At 44.1% G+C, this 14,941-nt stretch overlaps 1 long non-coding RNA gene across 4 annotated transcripts; it reads left to right on the top strand.

The window, feature by feature from the left end:
• The first annotated feature begins 22 nt into the window (after positions 1-22).
• LOC140504398 (uncharacterized) lies at positions 23-7,201 on the top strand. Of its 4 annotated transcripts, XR_011967092.1 has the most exons (5): positions 40-213; positions 856-932; positions 1,056-1,292; positions 2,522-2,598; positions 4,397-7,201. It is a non-coding gene; the product is annotated as an uncharacterized lncRNA (long non-coding RNA). The 4 variants fall into 4 exon arrangements; XR_011967089.1 differs by lacking the exon at positions 856-932 and having other exon boundaries at positions 23-213; XR_011967090.1 differs by having other exon boundaries at positions 856-1,292.
• The last annotated feature ends 7,740 nt before the right edge of the window (positions 7,202-14,941 follow it).

Raw genomic sequence — 14,941 nt, 5'->3', positions numbered from 1 at the left:
GCGCGTCGCTCCCCTCCCCTCCCTCCTTCCAGTGGCGCATGCTCAGCATCCACTCCGGCCCTGAGCTCCCGAGCCCCTGCCATTACTGGAATCTGAAACTTCTCCGGGACGCCACTCTTCAGCAGGAATACGCATGCGCTGCGGGTGGCGGGGGCAGGGCGGGGAGGTCTGTGCTTCCCCAGCCGCTACCCCGAGTGCCCATCTGACAGACGGGTAAACTGAGGCCGAATTACCGCTGACGTTTGCGAGCGCTCTCGGGGCTGGGGAGCGCCCCGCCCTCGCCCCCGACCCCCCCCGCGAAGGCCGGGCTGTTATGCCCCTCGCACGTAGCAGGAAACTGAGGCTCTTTGGGGGGATGCCCGTGACCCCCGGGCTGACCCTTTGCACCCCCCCCCTCGCCTCCTAAGGGTGCCCGGCGCTCGGGTTCGAGGCCAGGCCGGGTTCTGCACCGGGCCCGGAGCTCGGTGACTCCGCTGCGCCTGCCCTCCCGGCGTGGGGCGCCCCTTTGCGCATTTCCCACCCTCCTCCGAGGAGCCTCCTCAGACAGCGCCCCAGGGGTCCGTGAGCCCCCAGAGGTTAAGAGCCCGTGGCCCGAGGCTCCGGAAGCAAGCTTGCCCCTTCCTCAAGATGCCCCCGGGGAGGGGAGGGGAGGCAGGTCAGATCCACCTCCATAAGCATTGATTAAGCGCTTCCTGTATGCTTGGAACGCCTGGAGCGTCCTCTGAGGGAGACCATATGCAGGGGAGCCAGAGGTGGGGCCTGGAGGGGTGGGGCCCCGGGGGGAGCCTGGGGGGGGGTTCTGGCCTGGAGGGGGGGGGGCCGCGGCAGTTCCCGAGTTATTCTCCCGTTTCACAGATTAAAGCTTAACTTTTGAAGGAAAAGATGATGAATTACGGGGCGCAGTGACATTCGCAGCTGGCACTTGACCTCAGGTGTGGTTTCCACCACGGCCGAGAGGGTGCCCATCTTATTTCAGACACTCCCCTGGCCAAGTCCCAGAGCCTCAGTTTCCTCCTCTGTAAAATCAGCCTAATATCCCGTTCCCTTGCTTTCAGAGAACTGCGAGGATTAAGTGAAAAGGTGGCTGAAGCGCCTCGAAGGCGCCTGTTACTTTTATCGCCTTGTTTGGTCCAAGGATCCCTGCTGAACAACTGAAGAAACTAAGGCCCAGCCTCTCTGGGCCCCCAGGGAGGGCCCTGCCCGCCGGACATTCTGGCCTTTTCTGGATCCACTGGATTCCTGACAAGCTCTTCTGCTCTTGCTTAGCTCTGTTTTCCCCAGGCTGAGCACAGGTAGGAAGGACTTAGAAATGCTCCTTACCATGTCATGGTGCCAGGACCAATTGAGGATTGAATGCTATAAGCAATAAGGTCACAGATCCAGAGCTTGAACCCTGGGCCCCCAGCTCCTGACCCACTGCCCTGACTCTACGGCTGAATGAGAGCCAGCTCCCAGACAGGGAGGAGCCTGGTGTGTGGAGCAGAGATAGCCAGCCTGTCTGATTGCATCTCCAGCACCCACAGTGCTGATCTGGGCTTCGCTGGGAGAATGGGGGGGCCCACCACAGATAGTGGGGGGGGGGGAGGAGTGTCATGAGGTTTCTTCTGGCCTCTGCAAGCTGCCTGATAACCCAGAAAGAGCTTCAAGGAACTCCACACTTACAGGCTCACTGCATGATCCTGAAGCCTCCAGGCCACATGTGGCCTTCTAGGTCCTTGGGTGTAGCCTTTTGACTGAGTCCAAGTTTTGCAGAACAAGTCCTTTTATTAAGGGGATTTGTGCTGTGAAGTTTGGATTCAGTGAAAGGATCACACTTGAGGGCCTAGAAGGCCACATGTGGCCTCCAGGCTGCAGGTTTCCCAGCCTTGTAGCCCATTTACTTGACCACAGTTTCCTCATATGTAAAATGGCAAGTTTGGACTTTATCTCTAAGGGCCCTCCCAGATCTGACATCCTGTGCTCCAATCCTACCTCTGACCCTCAGTGTTTTAAGGGCCCTTCCAGTTCTGACCTTCTACAAGTCTTGTGAACATGCAACCAAACAGGATTGTTGTCAGAACAGCACTTTGTAAATTGCCAGGTACTCCAGAAATGCTAAGTCTGTAAAATGGGGATAATAGCAGCTTGCACCTTGTGAGGTCATTGAGAGAAGTAGATGAGGTAATATATGTCAAGCATTTACAAACTTGAATTTATTCTCTAAATGCATTGAGCTATTACTTTAGCTGGCTGCTGTTGCCATCAGCCTCATGTCCGGGTCTGAAGAATAGGGTCCATGGCCCCATTGTGGAACAGAAACTGCCAGTTTAGTATGAGACTATGCCGAGGTCAGTCATGGAACAGAAGATTCCTCTCTAAAAGCAAGGGAGAGAGCACTGGTCTGGGGAGGACAAAGGTGAGTCAGCCAGGAGCAAACTCAGGCCCAGCCTTGACTAGTTATCCCACTTGCGGGAATTCCTCAGAGTCCTGGACCAGCTTTTCTCTGTCTCTCACCCATCTTTACCCCATTCCTATTTTCTAGCAATGAGTGAGGATGAATGAGAAGATGATGGAGAAGTTCAGGACAGTCCCAGGATTCCTGTATCAATTTGGGTTCAGGTAATAAAACCTTTCCCCTCCTTCAGGTCTCTCTTTGAACATCTCACCACACTCAAAGGGCAGGGCCCTTCAGGCTCACTGGGAAAACTGGTTTTGTTTCATTTGAAAGGCTTGTATTCTCCAAAGCTTAGCACAGTGTGTGGCCACATAGTAAGCTCTTAACAAATGTCTGTTGACTGACTAGAAAAAATATATATGTACACGTATACATATGTAAAAAATGTGTGTATGTATACACATATGAATTTTTATAAACTATTTATAAAAATTAATTATTTTCTTTTCATTATCCAGTTTGACTGCAGGGTGGTGAATTTCTCAGCCATATGTGCTCAAAGATTTTCTCTACCCAAGTGTAAGACTTTAACTTCATCCCTATTGAATTATTACCCATTGAATTAGCCTGTCAGGATCCTTTTGGACCATGATTGGGTCATCCAGTGCATGAGCCATTCCCACCAGCCTCCTATGTTTGAGAGATCTGACCAGCAGCCACCAAGCCCCTTGATGCCTAAACTTGGATCATTTGAGGCTATGGATTTTAATAACTGGCATTTATAAAGGGTTTTAAGGTTTACTATGCACTCTAGTGCATAGTGCAAGACACTCTATTGTCTTATTTGAACTTTACCATGACCCCAAGAGAGAGAATTTTACTGCTGGATCTTTTCTTGGATTTTATCTCCCCTTTACTCCTGGGTTTCTCCACTGGTGTTTTTCTTCCTTCTCTGTAGCATCTCTCTGTGGTGTTTAGTTTGGTGGGAAGAGAAAGAAAGAAAGGAAGGAAGGAAGGAAGGAAGGAAGGAAGGAAGGAAGGAAGGAAGGAAGGAAGGAAGAAAGAGAGAGACAGAGAGAAAGAGAGAGAGAAATGGATAGATGCAGTCTTCTGCCTCCCTTTTCCTTTTTAGTTTAAAGCACTTTTGATTAGATTCACAAGAAATCTGGGAAATACATTCTTGCCAACCTTCATTCGTTACATTCATTCAAATTCTGCCCAGGAACCTGTCATCCCTGCTTTGAGCTGTGGTCCAGAAGTCCAGTCCCATTCTCAGACAACCCCTTTCTGTGTCCCAAATCAAAGTATCTCATCTGTATTCCTTGCCAACCTGGGCTCACAACATCTTCAGTGACTTTATAATCTTTAGAAATATTTTTAGGCCCTTTCGGACAGCATCACATTTCCATAGGAACCAGCGTAAATTGTTGGCAGTCATCTGTCTCATTTCTGTCTGGCTAGTACACCTGAGCTTTGAAGGCCGAGCGTGGAGCCCAGGTGAATGGCCCCACAGTCTGCTTTTTCCATTCTTATAGGATCTAAGTTTCACCTCCTGAGAGAGTTCAATGGTAATTATAAGTTGTTCTTGCTTAGTCCGTTTTTCAGTCATGTCTGACTCTTCGTGACTCCATTTGGGGTTTTCTTGGCTGAGATACTGGAGTGGTTTGCCATTTCCTTCTCCAGCTCATTTTACATATGAGGAAACTGAGGCAACTAGGGCTAAGTGACTTGCCCAGGGTCACAAGATAGGAAGTGTCTAAGGCTGGATTTAAACTCAGATCTTACTGTTTCCAGGCCCATTGCTCTATCCACCTATACTACCCAGATGTCAAGACAGTAGGTACCAATAAAACTTTAAAAATTAAAATATTAATACAGGAAAAAAGAGCATCAAAGATGAAAATAGAGGATACAAGATGGCAAATTTAGCCCATCTTGGCCACACATCCCTCCATAGCCTGATGCACATTTCATGCAGCTTTGACATATCAAATAACCAAATCTTTCCCTTTTATCACACAGCTAAAACATGACTTCTTACCAAAGTTCTTCAATGGATCCTTTGAAAGGAGGCTAGATCCTAAAGGTGGATGACTGTGAGTGCCAATCAGGAGGTTGGTTTGTATTTGCTAGGTCATAGGGAGCAACAGAAGGTTATTGAGTAGAAGAGTGTGATATGATCATGACAGAGAGCTGGAGGGATGACTCAGGCAGCAATGTGATGGATGGATAGACTGGAGACAGGAACACCCATCAAGAAGAAGCTACTTATATAGCACTATAAGGTTTTATTCCCCTTTACAAATTGCATCTCACTTGATCCTTACAACAGTTCGATGAGGGAGGTACTGATAGTATTCCCTCTGTCCAGACAAGGAAGGTGAGGCCCAGAGAGGCTGGCTTGGCATAGTCCCCCACCTACAGGCTTGGAGCCCAGGGTTGCCTCTCCAAGGTCCAAGGAAGCAGAGGTGATGGCCTGGAGGAGAATGGTGGCAGTGAGATGGGGAGAGCTATTATGGAAGTAGAAAGGATGGGACTTGCCAACTCACAGGGTGTGGGGCAAGGGTGGGGAACCTGCAGCCTCCAGGCCACAGGTGGCCTTCTAGGTCCTTGGATGCAGCCTGTTGACCGAGTCCAAGCTTTTACAGAACAAATTCTTTTATGAAGGGGACTTGTTCTGTGAAGTTTAGATTCAATCAAAGGGCCGCGCTTGAGGACCTAGAGGACCATATGTGGCCTCAAGGCTGAAGATTCCCTACTCCTGAATAGGCCAAGGTGACCCCAGGGTCATAAGACATAAGTGACTGGGGGAATTCCGACTCCATCTGCAGAAAGTGAGAAGTCAGGTTCTGGGTACATGATAAACAACCAACAATGGCTCACAAAGGATGAATAAAAAGCCTGCCACAGTCCTAGGAACAGGACTGTCAGGAATGCTAAGGCGCAGGAGGACTCAGCAGTCCCTCTGTCCTCTGCCTAGCTGAGACCATACCTTGGGGTCCAGGCTTTCATCCATGTGGGTACTTACCTCCTTCTACTGCCTGATGTATGATACATGATGGTAGCTAAAAACTGCATCCCTCAATTCCAGGACTCTTGGCGCTTAGCTGTTTGGTCCTTGGGTGACACACACATTTCTTACAGACCTGTGCGTGATTTTATAGGAGGTAAAGCTGCAACTAGACTGGGGTAACTGGCACTTTGTCCAGGATACTCAAATTTAGAAAGCTTTGAAAGTACTTCTCTTCCTTCAGAAAGAAGAACCATCAACATAGCATCTAGTTAGCAAGAATAATTAGTTAAAACTCTTGGATCCAAAGGAAAAAGGATGAAATATGTCTATATTCCTTCATTATGGGGGGGGGGGTCTATGGGTGAGAAATGTTGCATGTTCTGTCAAGCATGGCTTTTTTGTTTATCAATTTTGCTTAACTCTTTCCTAGTTAAAATGGAGGTTTCATTTGTGGGGGTAACATATTCAGAGATGACTGGTGTTTTATATATATTTATATGTATGTATATGTGTGTGTGTGTTTGTATGTGTATGTAAGTATATGTGTGTATACATAGCTAATACACATATACATACATATAAAATCAATTAAAACAATAGGCTTAATTTGTTAAAACAGGAAACTCTCCCAGGTTCAGCAGGTGAGCTCCTCCTGACCCTGCCCTGCTCTGCCCCTTCTCCCTGTGGAAACCTCCCCAGCATCAGCTTCACAGTGTATGGGGATCTCTGCCCATGTGGGTCCTAGAGTCTCTGTCTCCTCTATCCCCTACCCAAGTCTCTCTCCCTTCCACAAATAAATGATCATGCTGACTTGAAAGTGTCTTTTATGCTGCTTGGCCTGACCTGTCCACTGTTCTTTGGCCCAGCCCAAAGCTGTATCTCTGGCAGGAAGGAGCTGCCCAAGCTGGGGTGCTTCTGGAGTAACTGTGGCAAACCTATGGTCACCTGTGTGCACAGCAAGTCGTCAGAAGAAGATGTCAGTGCAGGGCAGCAAAATTAATCTTAAAAAAAAAGAGCCTTTTCATTTATTTAAATTTATAAATTAATTTATGTTTAAATTCATGGTGCTGTCTAAAAATTATATCTATACAATATCTGTATGACCTCAGTAATTGCATCCACTCTCTGAGACTCTGTCCTCACTGGGAAAACAAGGATGCTGATGTCTGTGGGATGACGGGAGAGTTGGAAGGGTCCTCGTGGGCCTGCTAGTCCAACCCTATTATTTCACAAAAGAAGAAAGAGGGCCCGGTGGGATTAAATGATTTGCCAGGAGTTGCCTGGCATGTGCATCATCAGGCTGGTTCTAAATGTAGGTCTCTGACTTAGCTTATAGGGTTGTATCCAATGAGACCATGGATGTGAAACACTTCGAAAACTGAGTGGACATTGGTACTATTGCTAGCTCTGAATCAAATATACGTATGCACCATTCAACCAGATCGTAATCATGGATTTTACATCCTGCTTTAAGATTTGTGACCACACTGTGTGAGCCTCTCAGTGATACAATGAGGCAAGTGAGGCACATATACCGCCCCGCCCCCCCGACATTTAAAAATGAGGAGACCTGAGAGATTCTAGTAACAGACAGAAATGAGATTTAAATCCCGGTGTTTCTGATTCCAAATTCTTGTGTTCTGGTCACTTTATGAGACTGCTTTCTTCATAGGAAAAAGATACTTCTATTGGGGGGGGGGGAATGCCAAATTGGAGTTTCATGAAGTCATAGCTTTAAGTGACAGCCAACGAAAGGGTTGGATCCATGACCTTTGTACCACCTAAAAATAAATCCTTTCAGTTTTCATTATTGATCCTGACTCTTTGTGATTCTATTTGAGATTTTTTTGGGCAAAGATACTGGAATAGTTTGCCATTTCCTTCTCCAGCTTCTTTTACAGATGAGGAAACTGAGGCAAACAGTATTAAGTACACATAGCTAGTGTCTTAGGCTAGATTTGAACTTGGGTCTTCCTGACTTCAGGCCCACAGTCCTTTCTACGGAGCCACCTAGCTTTCAGTCAGCTCTTACTCAGAAGTTCTAAGTAGACAGTCCACCCAGCATGGCTGGAGGTGGTCTTCCCAGCAGCCCATCTCTGGCATCTGCCCCTCATTGTTCACACCTCTGCCAAATCAATTTTCTAGAGGAGCTATCTGATCACTCTTCCTCTGCTCAGAACACACCCCTGGCTGCTGCTGCTTTCTGGAGCGAAATCCACCCTCCTTGACCGCCAGTCTAGGCTCACCACAAGTGGGCACCTTCCCTGCCTTTTCATCTTCATCTCTGTTTTTCCCTATTTGCCATTCCATGCCTACTCATCCCCATTCAGTAAACCTACATTAGGCCCAAGCACTTCCCAATCACCAGAGCCCTACCCAGCCCCCAATCCTTACCCTCCTTCTTCCATGGAGGATTTGATTGCCCATCATTCCCTCTCCCTCCTGAGAAGAGGAAGGTCTTCTCTTCCCTCTGCTTCTGAGATTCTTTAATTCTGTAGACTCCTGGTTCTCCTCCTGCCTCTAACCCATCCCCTCTTTCCCTTGCTGGCTCACAGAATGAGTTACAAAGGCCCTCATATCATCTAGGGTAATACATATCCCATTAGCTGTGAGCTCCCTGAAATCAGAGACTGCTTTTTGCTGTTCTTTGCATCCCCAACACTCAGCACAGTGTCCGACACACAGTGCTTATTAAATGTGTATTGACCGAATGACCAGGTGTCTCCTCAGTAAATCCCCTGTAGCATCACTTGAGGCTTTCCTGCTCTATGTGGATCCAGCTCAAACTCTTTGGAACTTTTTCCTTATAAAGAATCTAAACCTGTCTTTCTGAAACTTTACAGAATAACAAAATTTGAAAAATGGAAAGGACCTCAGCAGATACCTAATCCAGCCCGAACCAGAAATAACAGCCCCAAGTGGTCATCCATCCCTGGCTCCAAGTCTACCAGTGAAGGAGCATCACCTCCTGAGGTCACGAATTCCTCTTGTCCACTGCTATGTAGTTAGAAAATTTCTTTTCCTGACAGCAAGCCTAAGGTTTCTGCGTTCAGATTCCAGCTCTGTTACTTACTGCCCACCTGATTCTGAGGACTGCCCTTTCCCCCTAGGCATTGTTTTCTTTGTAAAGTGAGGGAGTTGGGACTAACCAACCTTTAAGGCCCTTTCAGCTCCAAAGCCTATAAACCTAATTTAGTGAAAAATCCAGAGAGGATAAGAGTCATGAGCTACCCAGGATTTCTGTGCATATCTGTGGAACATCTCCATCATGTTTTATCCCCTATATTTCCTGCTTTCACTTCCAAGGCAGGCATGTAAAAAGCTACCTCTCTTCATTTTAAAGGTGAGGAAATGAAGGCACTCCAAGTTTAGGGACTTGTCCAGGTAATGTCCTAATGAAACAAGAGAATTCAGATCTCAACCTTCATCCTTTTGAAATTTGGCTCTTTGGTTCATATTAGAAGGCTGAATAGACAGAAAGTCAGAGTGGGAATGAGAATGAGGCCATTTCTAGGAGGAAGATAATTTTCACATATCACAGAACAAATTGCCAGCCAGCGAAGTGCTAGATTAAGATGAATGCTAAAGGGACCCTAGAAGTCGTTGATCCATCCCCCTTATTTAATAGGTGAGGAACCGAGACTCAGAGAAATAGGGACTTGCCTGGAGTCACACCAGGAATAACTGGCAGGGCTTGGATTTGAACTCATGATCTCTAGTGTGCAATCCATCACTCTGTCCACTGCATACACTGTCTCCTATTTAGTCAGAGGGAGGCTCACTCTCTGGAAAGCATCTGTCCATACCATCCTTACATTCTCCAGCTAGGGGGCCAGTGGTCACAGGACTTGGAAAACTGGGTCCTGACCTGAGCTTCCAGGCCACACTTGTGCAGGTGAGGAAGGCTCACCTGTCTGTTGTAAAACATTGGCGACAACTAAACAGCCGTGGCAGCTAGAATCTCTGCTATTAGACTCTTGTAAAGACGAAAATGCTAGATACTGTAGGAGCCATGACTCAACTGCTTCCCCCTCAAAGCAGAGCAGTTGGTCGTGGTCCACCAGGGTCATTCAGCTGACTTTTTAAAAAGGTGACCACAGAAATCAGGGCAGTGTAATATTTGGCTTATGTGTTCAATACCCTCTCCCTATAAAGGGAAGAGTCCTGCCATCATCCAGGCTACCCTTACCACCTTCAAATACCACACAAATACATATGTATATATATATATGTGTGTGTGTGCATGTAAATATGTATCTATATAGAGAGGTGTGTGTGTGTGTATACACACATAAACACACATATGGAGAGAAGAGAAAGAAGAGAGGGATGGAGGGAGAGAGAGAAGGAGAGTAAGAAGAAATCTAAGGAAATCTTTCAAGCATCTGAAGAACTATCTTATAGTTATATATGTACATATATATCTGTGCAGTCTACAAATTATACATGTACACATATACACATTTTTTATTTTTTTAATTATTTAAAATTTTTTGTCAAATATTTCCCAATTAAGGTTAAAAAAATTTACCATTTAAAAAAATTTTGAGTTCCAAATTCTTTCTCTCAAACCCCTCTCCCCAATTTGAGAAGGCAAGCAATTTGATATTGATAGGAAGTCATCAAGAACATATTTCCATATTAGCCATGTTGCAAAAGAAAACACACAAAATAAAACAATAAAAATAAAGAGAGTTTAAAAAGTCTGCTTCAGTTTGCACTTAGAGTTCATCAGTTCTGTCTCTCTGGAGGTGGATAGCATCCTTCATCATAGGTCCTTTGGAATTGTTTTGGATTATTGTCTTGATCAGAGTAGTTAAGTTTTTCACAGTTCATCATCCCTGCAATGTTGCTGGTTCTGTGTACAATGTTCTTCTGGTTCTGTTCCCTTCACTTTACATCAGTTCGTATAAGTGTTCTCAGTTTTCTCTGAAACCATCCTCCTCATTTTTTATAAAACAGTAGTTTCCATCACAATTATATACCACAACTTGTTGAGCCATTCCCCAGTTTGGGGCATCCCCTCAATTTCCAATTCTTTGGCATCAAAAAAAGAGCCAATATAAATATATTTGTACAAGTAGGACCTTTTCCCCTTTCTTTGATCTCTTTGAGATACAAACCTAGTAAAGATATTGCTGGGTCCAAGGGTATGCACGGTTTTATAGCCCTTTGGACATAGTTCCAAATTATTCTCCAGAGTGGTTTGGACCATTTCACTGTTCCACCAAACAGCGTATCAGTGTCCTAATTTTTCCACATCCACTCCAGCATTTGCTATTTTTCTTTTCTGTTGTATTAACCAATCTGAGATGTAGGAAGTAGTATCTCAGAGTTGTTTTAATTTGTAATTCTTAAATCAGTAGTGATTTACAGCATTTTTTCATGTGACTATTGGGAGCTTTTATTTCTTTTTCTGAAAACTGCCTGTTCATATCCTTTGGCCATTTTATCAGTTGAGAATGGCTCTTATTTTTATCAATTTGGCTCAGTTCCATACATATTTGAGAAATGAGGCTCCCCTGATTCCTATGCTTTCTAGTTTTTTAATAGGAATGTGTTACATCTTGTCAAAAGCTTTTTCTGCATCTATTGATATAATCAAATGATTATATCAATCGATACAGAAAACTATCAGCATAATTGACTATCTCAATAACCAAATCAAGTATGATAGCTTTCTTAGTATTGAACCAGTCCTGCATTCCTGGTATAAATTATACAGATATTTGCAACAAAAGCACTTAAAATGATTTAATGTTCTAACACTAAATAATTATTCAGTCTTATAAATTAAATATCTAAAGATTAAGAGTTTACACTTGTTAATTTCCCCTCCCTACAGAGTGATTAAATTATCTTTCCCTCATGCATTCAAACCTTTAGCATTCTTTGTCAAAGACAAGTGGCTTTTAAAAGTACCACCGCCTATAGATATTAGGGACTGTCTCACTGCACCCCCCCCATCCCCCCGCCCATGATTTTGTTGATGTAGGGAACTGGAACCAAGCAATCTTCCTTGAGAGACACCCCCCACCCACTTTGCCTCCCTAGGGACTATTCAAAAAATGGGTGACTTGCTTAGGACCACAGCCAACATGGTGTCAGGGGCAGGACACGGATCTCCCCAAGTCTACAGCCTGTTTTTTATCCATTAGGGCGTGTTGCTTCTTGTGGTGCTGAATACATGGTCATTTTATAAGGTCTTGAAATAATTCTTACCGCATAGTAAATGTACTAAGGTTTTCAGTTAATTATTCATTGTTTTCCTAATTGAGAATCTTGTGGGGTAGTAGAAAGCATGTTGGCTTCGTAGTCAAAGGACAACTTTAGGTTCCTATCGAACCCAAATTCAATTCCAGGTGTTCCTAGCTCTGGGAAGGTAGCAGTCACTTTCCTAATCTGACCTCAAGCAGTAAATCTAATCCTGTCTCCATGAGACATTCCTTCTGATGCTTGAGGGGCATCCTTGCATCTTCTGCAGACAAATCATCTCCTTATTTCTGCTGTTCCTATGGCTTAGGCATCTGTTTGTCAGTGTTATTTAGTAAAATACACAGCCCAGAACTAAACACAATACTCCAGATGGCATCTGACCGGGCTGAGTTTAACATCAAGTTTTAGAACAAAACTGAGTCATAGGCCCATAGGTTTATAACTAGAAGAGACCTTAGAAGCAGGCCAAAGTCTTTACAGATGAGGAATGATTAAGGAATTTGCATAGGGTCACACAGGTAGTTAAACGTCTGAGGCAAGATTCAAACTCAGATCATTCATCGACTGTTCTTGCTAGCTAGTGAGCCCTGCTTCAGTGCCATCAGGACTCTGTCCATTCATTCTCATTCTCTTGACCTCATGCGGTCATCATTCTTCTAGCTGTGATTTCTTCTCTTTGCCTTATTTCATAAAGGTTTTTCCAGTTTTCTTTGTATGCTTTATATGTCAGTTTTAATTCCATTATAATATTCTTTTACATGAACATACCACAATTTAACTCCTATCTGGTTTTTTTAATTTCATATTATGGTGTTATGAAAACCTTTCAACTGATAGCTTTTTTGTTTTTAATAACACTTGCAAAGAATATTCCCAACAATGGAATCACTGGATCAAAGGCTATGCCTAGTTTTACATAATTATATGTATATGTAACTATGTGTAGTTTTGTATACATATATATGTAACCATATACTATATATAAGCTATATACACACACATAATTATGTGTAAAACTATATATTTTGTTTTGTATTGCCAGATGGCCCTTCAAAATGATTCTACAAGTTTACAAGTCCACCAGCAATGTCCTACAATTTTGCTGACATTGGGTTTCGTTGCTTTTAATGATTTTTGCCCATTTGATGTAACACCTCAAAGTTTTTACTAGACTCTTCAATTAGTGAGGCTGAGCATTTTTTCAAGGGACTTAAATTAGTCCTCTTCAAAATTGTCAATTATGCCTTTTAACCATTTATTTATTGTAGATTGGAAATGGCCACTCTGGGTTTTTTTTAAGTTACTTATATTTTAAGTGTCAAATTTTTTGTTATATTTACCATAAAATTTTCCCAATTTTAATTTTTTTCATGTAGGCAGGTACATTTCTGTAGTCCTTCGTAATTGTTGAATAAAAACCAAAACTCTCACCTCCCCTTCACAACTAAACGCTTTCCTTTCATATTTTTAGAGGGGAGTTATGTTTAAACATTTCATCCACCTGGAATTCACTGATGTGGATGTAATTCCCTTTTCCATCAAATTGCCAAGCAGTTTTTCCTGAGTCCTTGCCTTCTTTCCCCAGCTTGTTTTCCATAGGCTTGTCAAACCCTCATCTTTATTGCATACGTCTTCTCTCTCTACTCCTAGTACCCCAGGTAGTTTTGAGAACTGCTGGGTACTTGCGAACTGCCCTCACCCAGTTTATGTGATTCTTTTGACCTGTGGAGAACTTCGTAGGATTCAAAATGATCTTACTAGGTTCTGCCCCCAATCTCTGTTTCTTCAAACATGTCTAATTATCCTCTCTCCAGTCTCGTTTGGACCTAGATCTACACAGAACAGTCTCATCCCTGTCTCTACTGCTGACATCTCCCAGGGGCAGAACACAAGCCCACCTTTCCCTCCCTCACTTTGGCTCCACTGTCCCACTGTCCTCAGTCTGCTTTTCTTGCTATTTCTCACTTTTCATAATCAAGTCAGTTACGAAGCGCTCTTAAGTCCTTCCTTTATCTTTTATGTGTCCTCTCCTCTGCTTCCCAAAGGAGCATTTCTAACTCCACCTTTTTCATGCAGCCTGCTCTATTGTCACTGATCGCAGGGCATCCACATCCCCCCACACCAAGTTCCTGTTTTGTCCTCATAAACTAACAAAACCTTACAGTTTTGTCATATTTCTTACCCATCCTCAAGTGTTGGGGGCAGGGAGCTTTCATGGGATGTGACTAGTCTCTTATAGAGCTGATAACCCATCCATGTCTTTCTCATCCTGCGCAACCCTTGCTCATATCCTCCTAAAAATCATCTACAAAGGGTCCAAGCCTCTCTAACTTAATTGAACTTGATAACAATTTTTTTGCCCAATTTTGGCAGAGGAAAGAAGAAACATGCCAATATCCAGTTTTTTCTTTTTATTGAGACATGAAATTTTTGTTCCTTTTCATATAACTTATCTAATTAAAATATTCATCTTGGTAGTTACCACAAAAAAGTAACATAGAAAATTCTATTTACATCTGGGGACCAAAATACAAATGTTGAGCAGGCCAACACCTGACTCCCTTCCCTCCCACCCCAAAACAAAAACCAAAGCCCCCAAGAAACCACTCACCACACTCACCAAAGATCACAAAGGATTAGTTTGGTGGTCTGCACGTAGTGTAGCACAGAACATTTGAAATTGCACAAGTAAAGGATCAGAAAGGCTGAGACGCTTGATATTGTTTTTCCCCATTACCAGAGGAGGCTGTTTATATCTTGTCTCCCTCCCCTTCCCCCCAGGCACCTAATTCCTGACTCTGAAACACTCAGGTGAGGCAGGTTGGCCAGAGGTGAATACGGCTAACTGGAAGCCTGTTACAACAGGACAAAGGAGAGTAGACAGCTATTGGAGGAATCCGCCATATAATAGAATGAATCCCTTTAGTTCTCTCCCTGTCTAAAAGCCACTGATAAAAGGAACTTCTTACAGACACAACTGGATCTCTTGACATGAAACAGTATCAGTGGTAAAACCCCCAAACACACAGTGTAAAACAGACTAAAGATGGTGCACAGAGGGTGGCCTATTGTGCCTCTGTAGTCTCCAGGCTGCTCTTGTCTTCAAAAGGCTGCACCTGGTGAAGAAGAGAGATGGGGAAGGAAGGTGTGGAAGAGAAAGTGTCATCGGAGCACGAAAGGAGGGACCCAAGCACATTTGATACAGTCAGTCACCACCACTATGGTTTAGAGGCACATGACGCAGAGCTCTGCACATTGACCCAAGGCTCATGTCTCTGGAACCTCCAAACCAGAAATGACAGTGGCTTTGCAGGGTATTTCCCAGGTATGGCTCGGGG

The sequence above is a fragment of the Notamacropus eugenii genome, chromosome 5 (genome assembly GCF_028372415.1).
Source record: "Notamacropus eugenii isolate mMacEug1 chromosome 5, mMacEug1.pri_v2, whole genome shotgun sequence".
In the NCBI taxonomy this organism is placed as follows: Eukaryota; Metazoa; Chordata; class Mammalia; order Diprotodontia; family Macropodidae; genus Notamacropus; species Notamacropus eugenii.
Note: the sequence above shows the minus strand (reverse complement) of the source record. Positions and strands in the feature narration are given on the sequence as shown.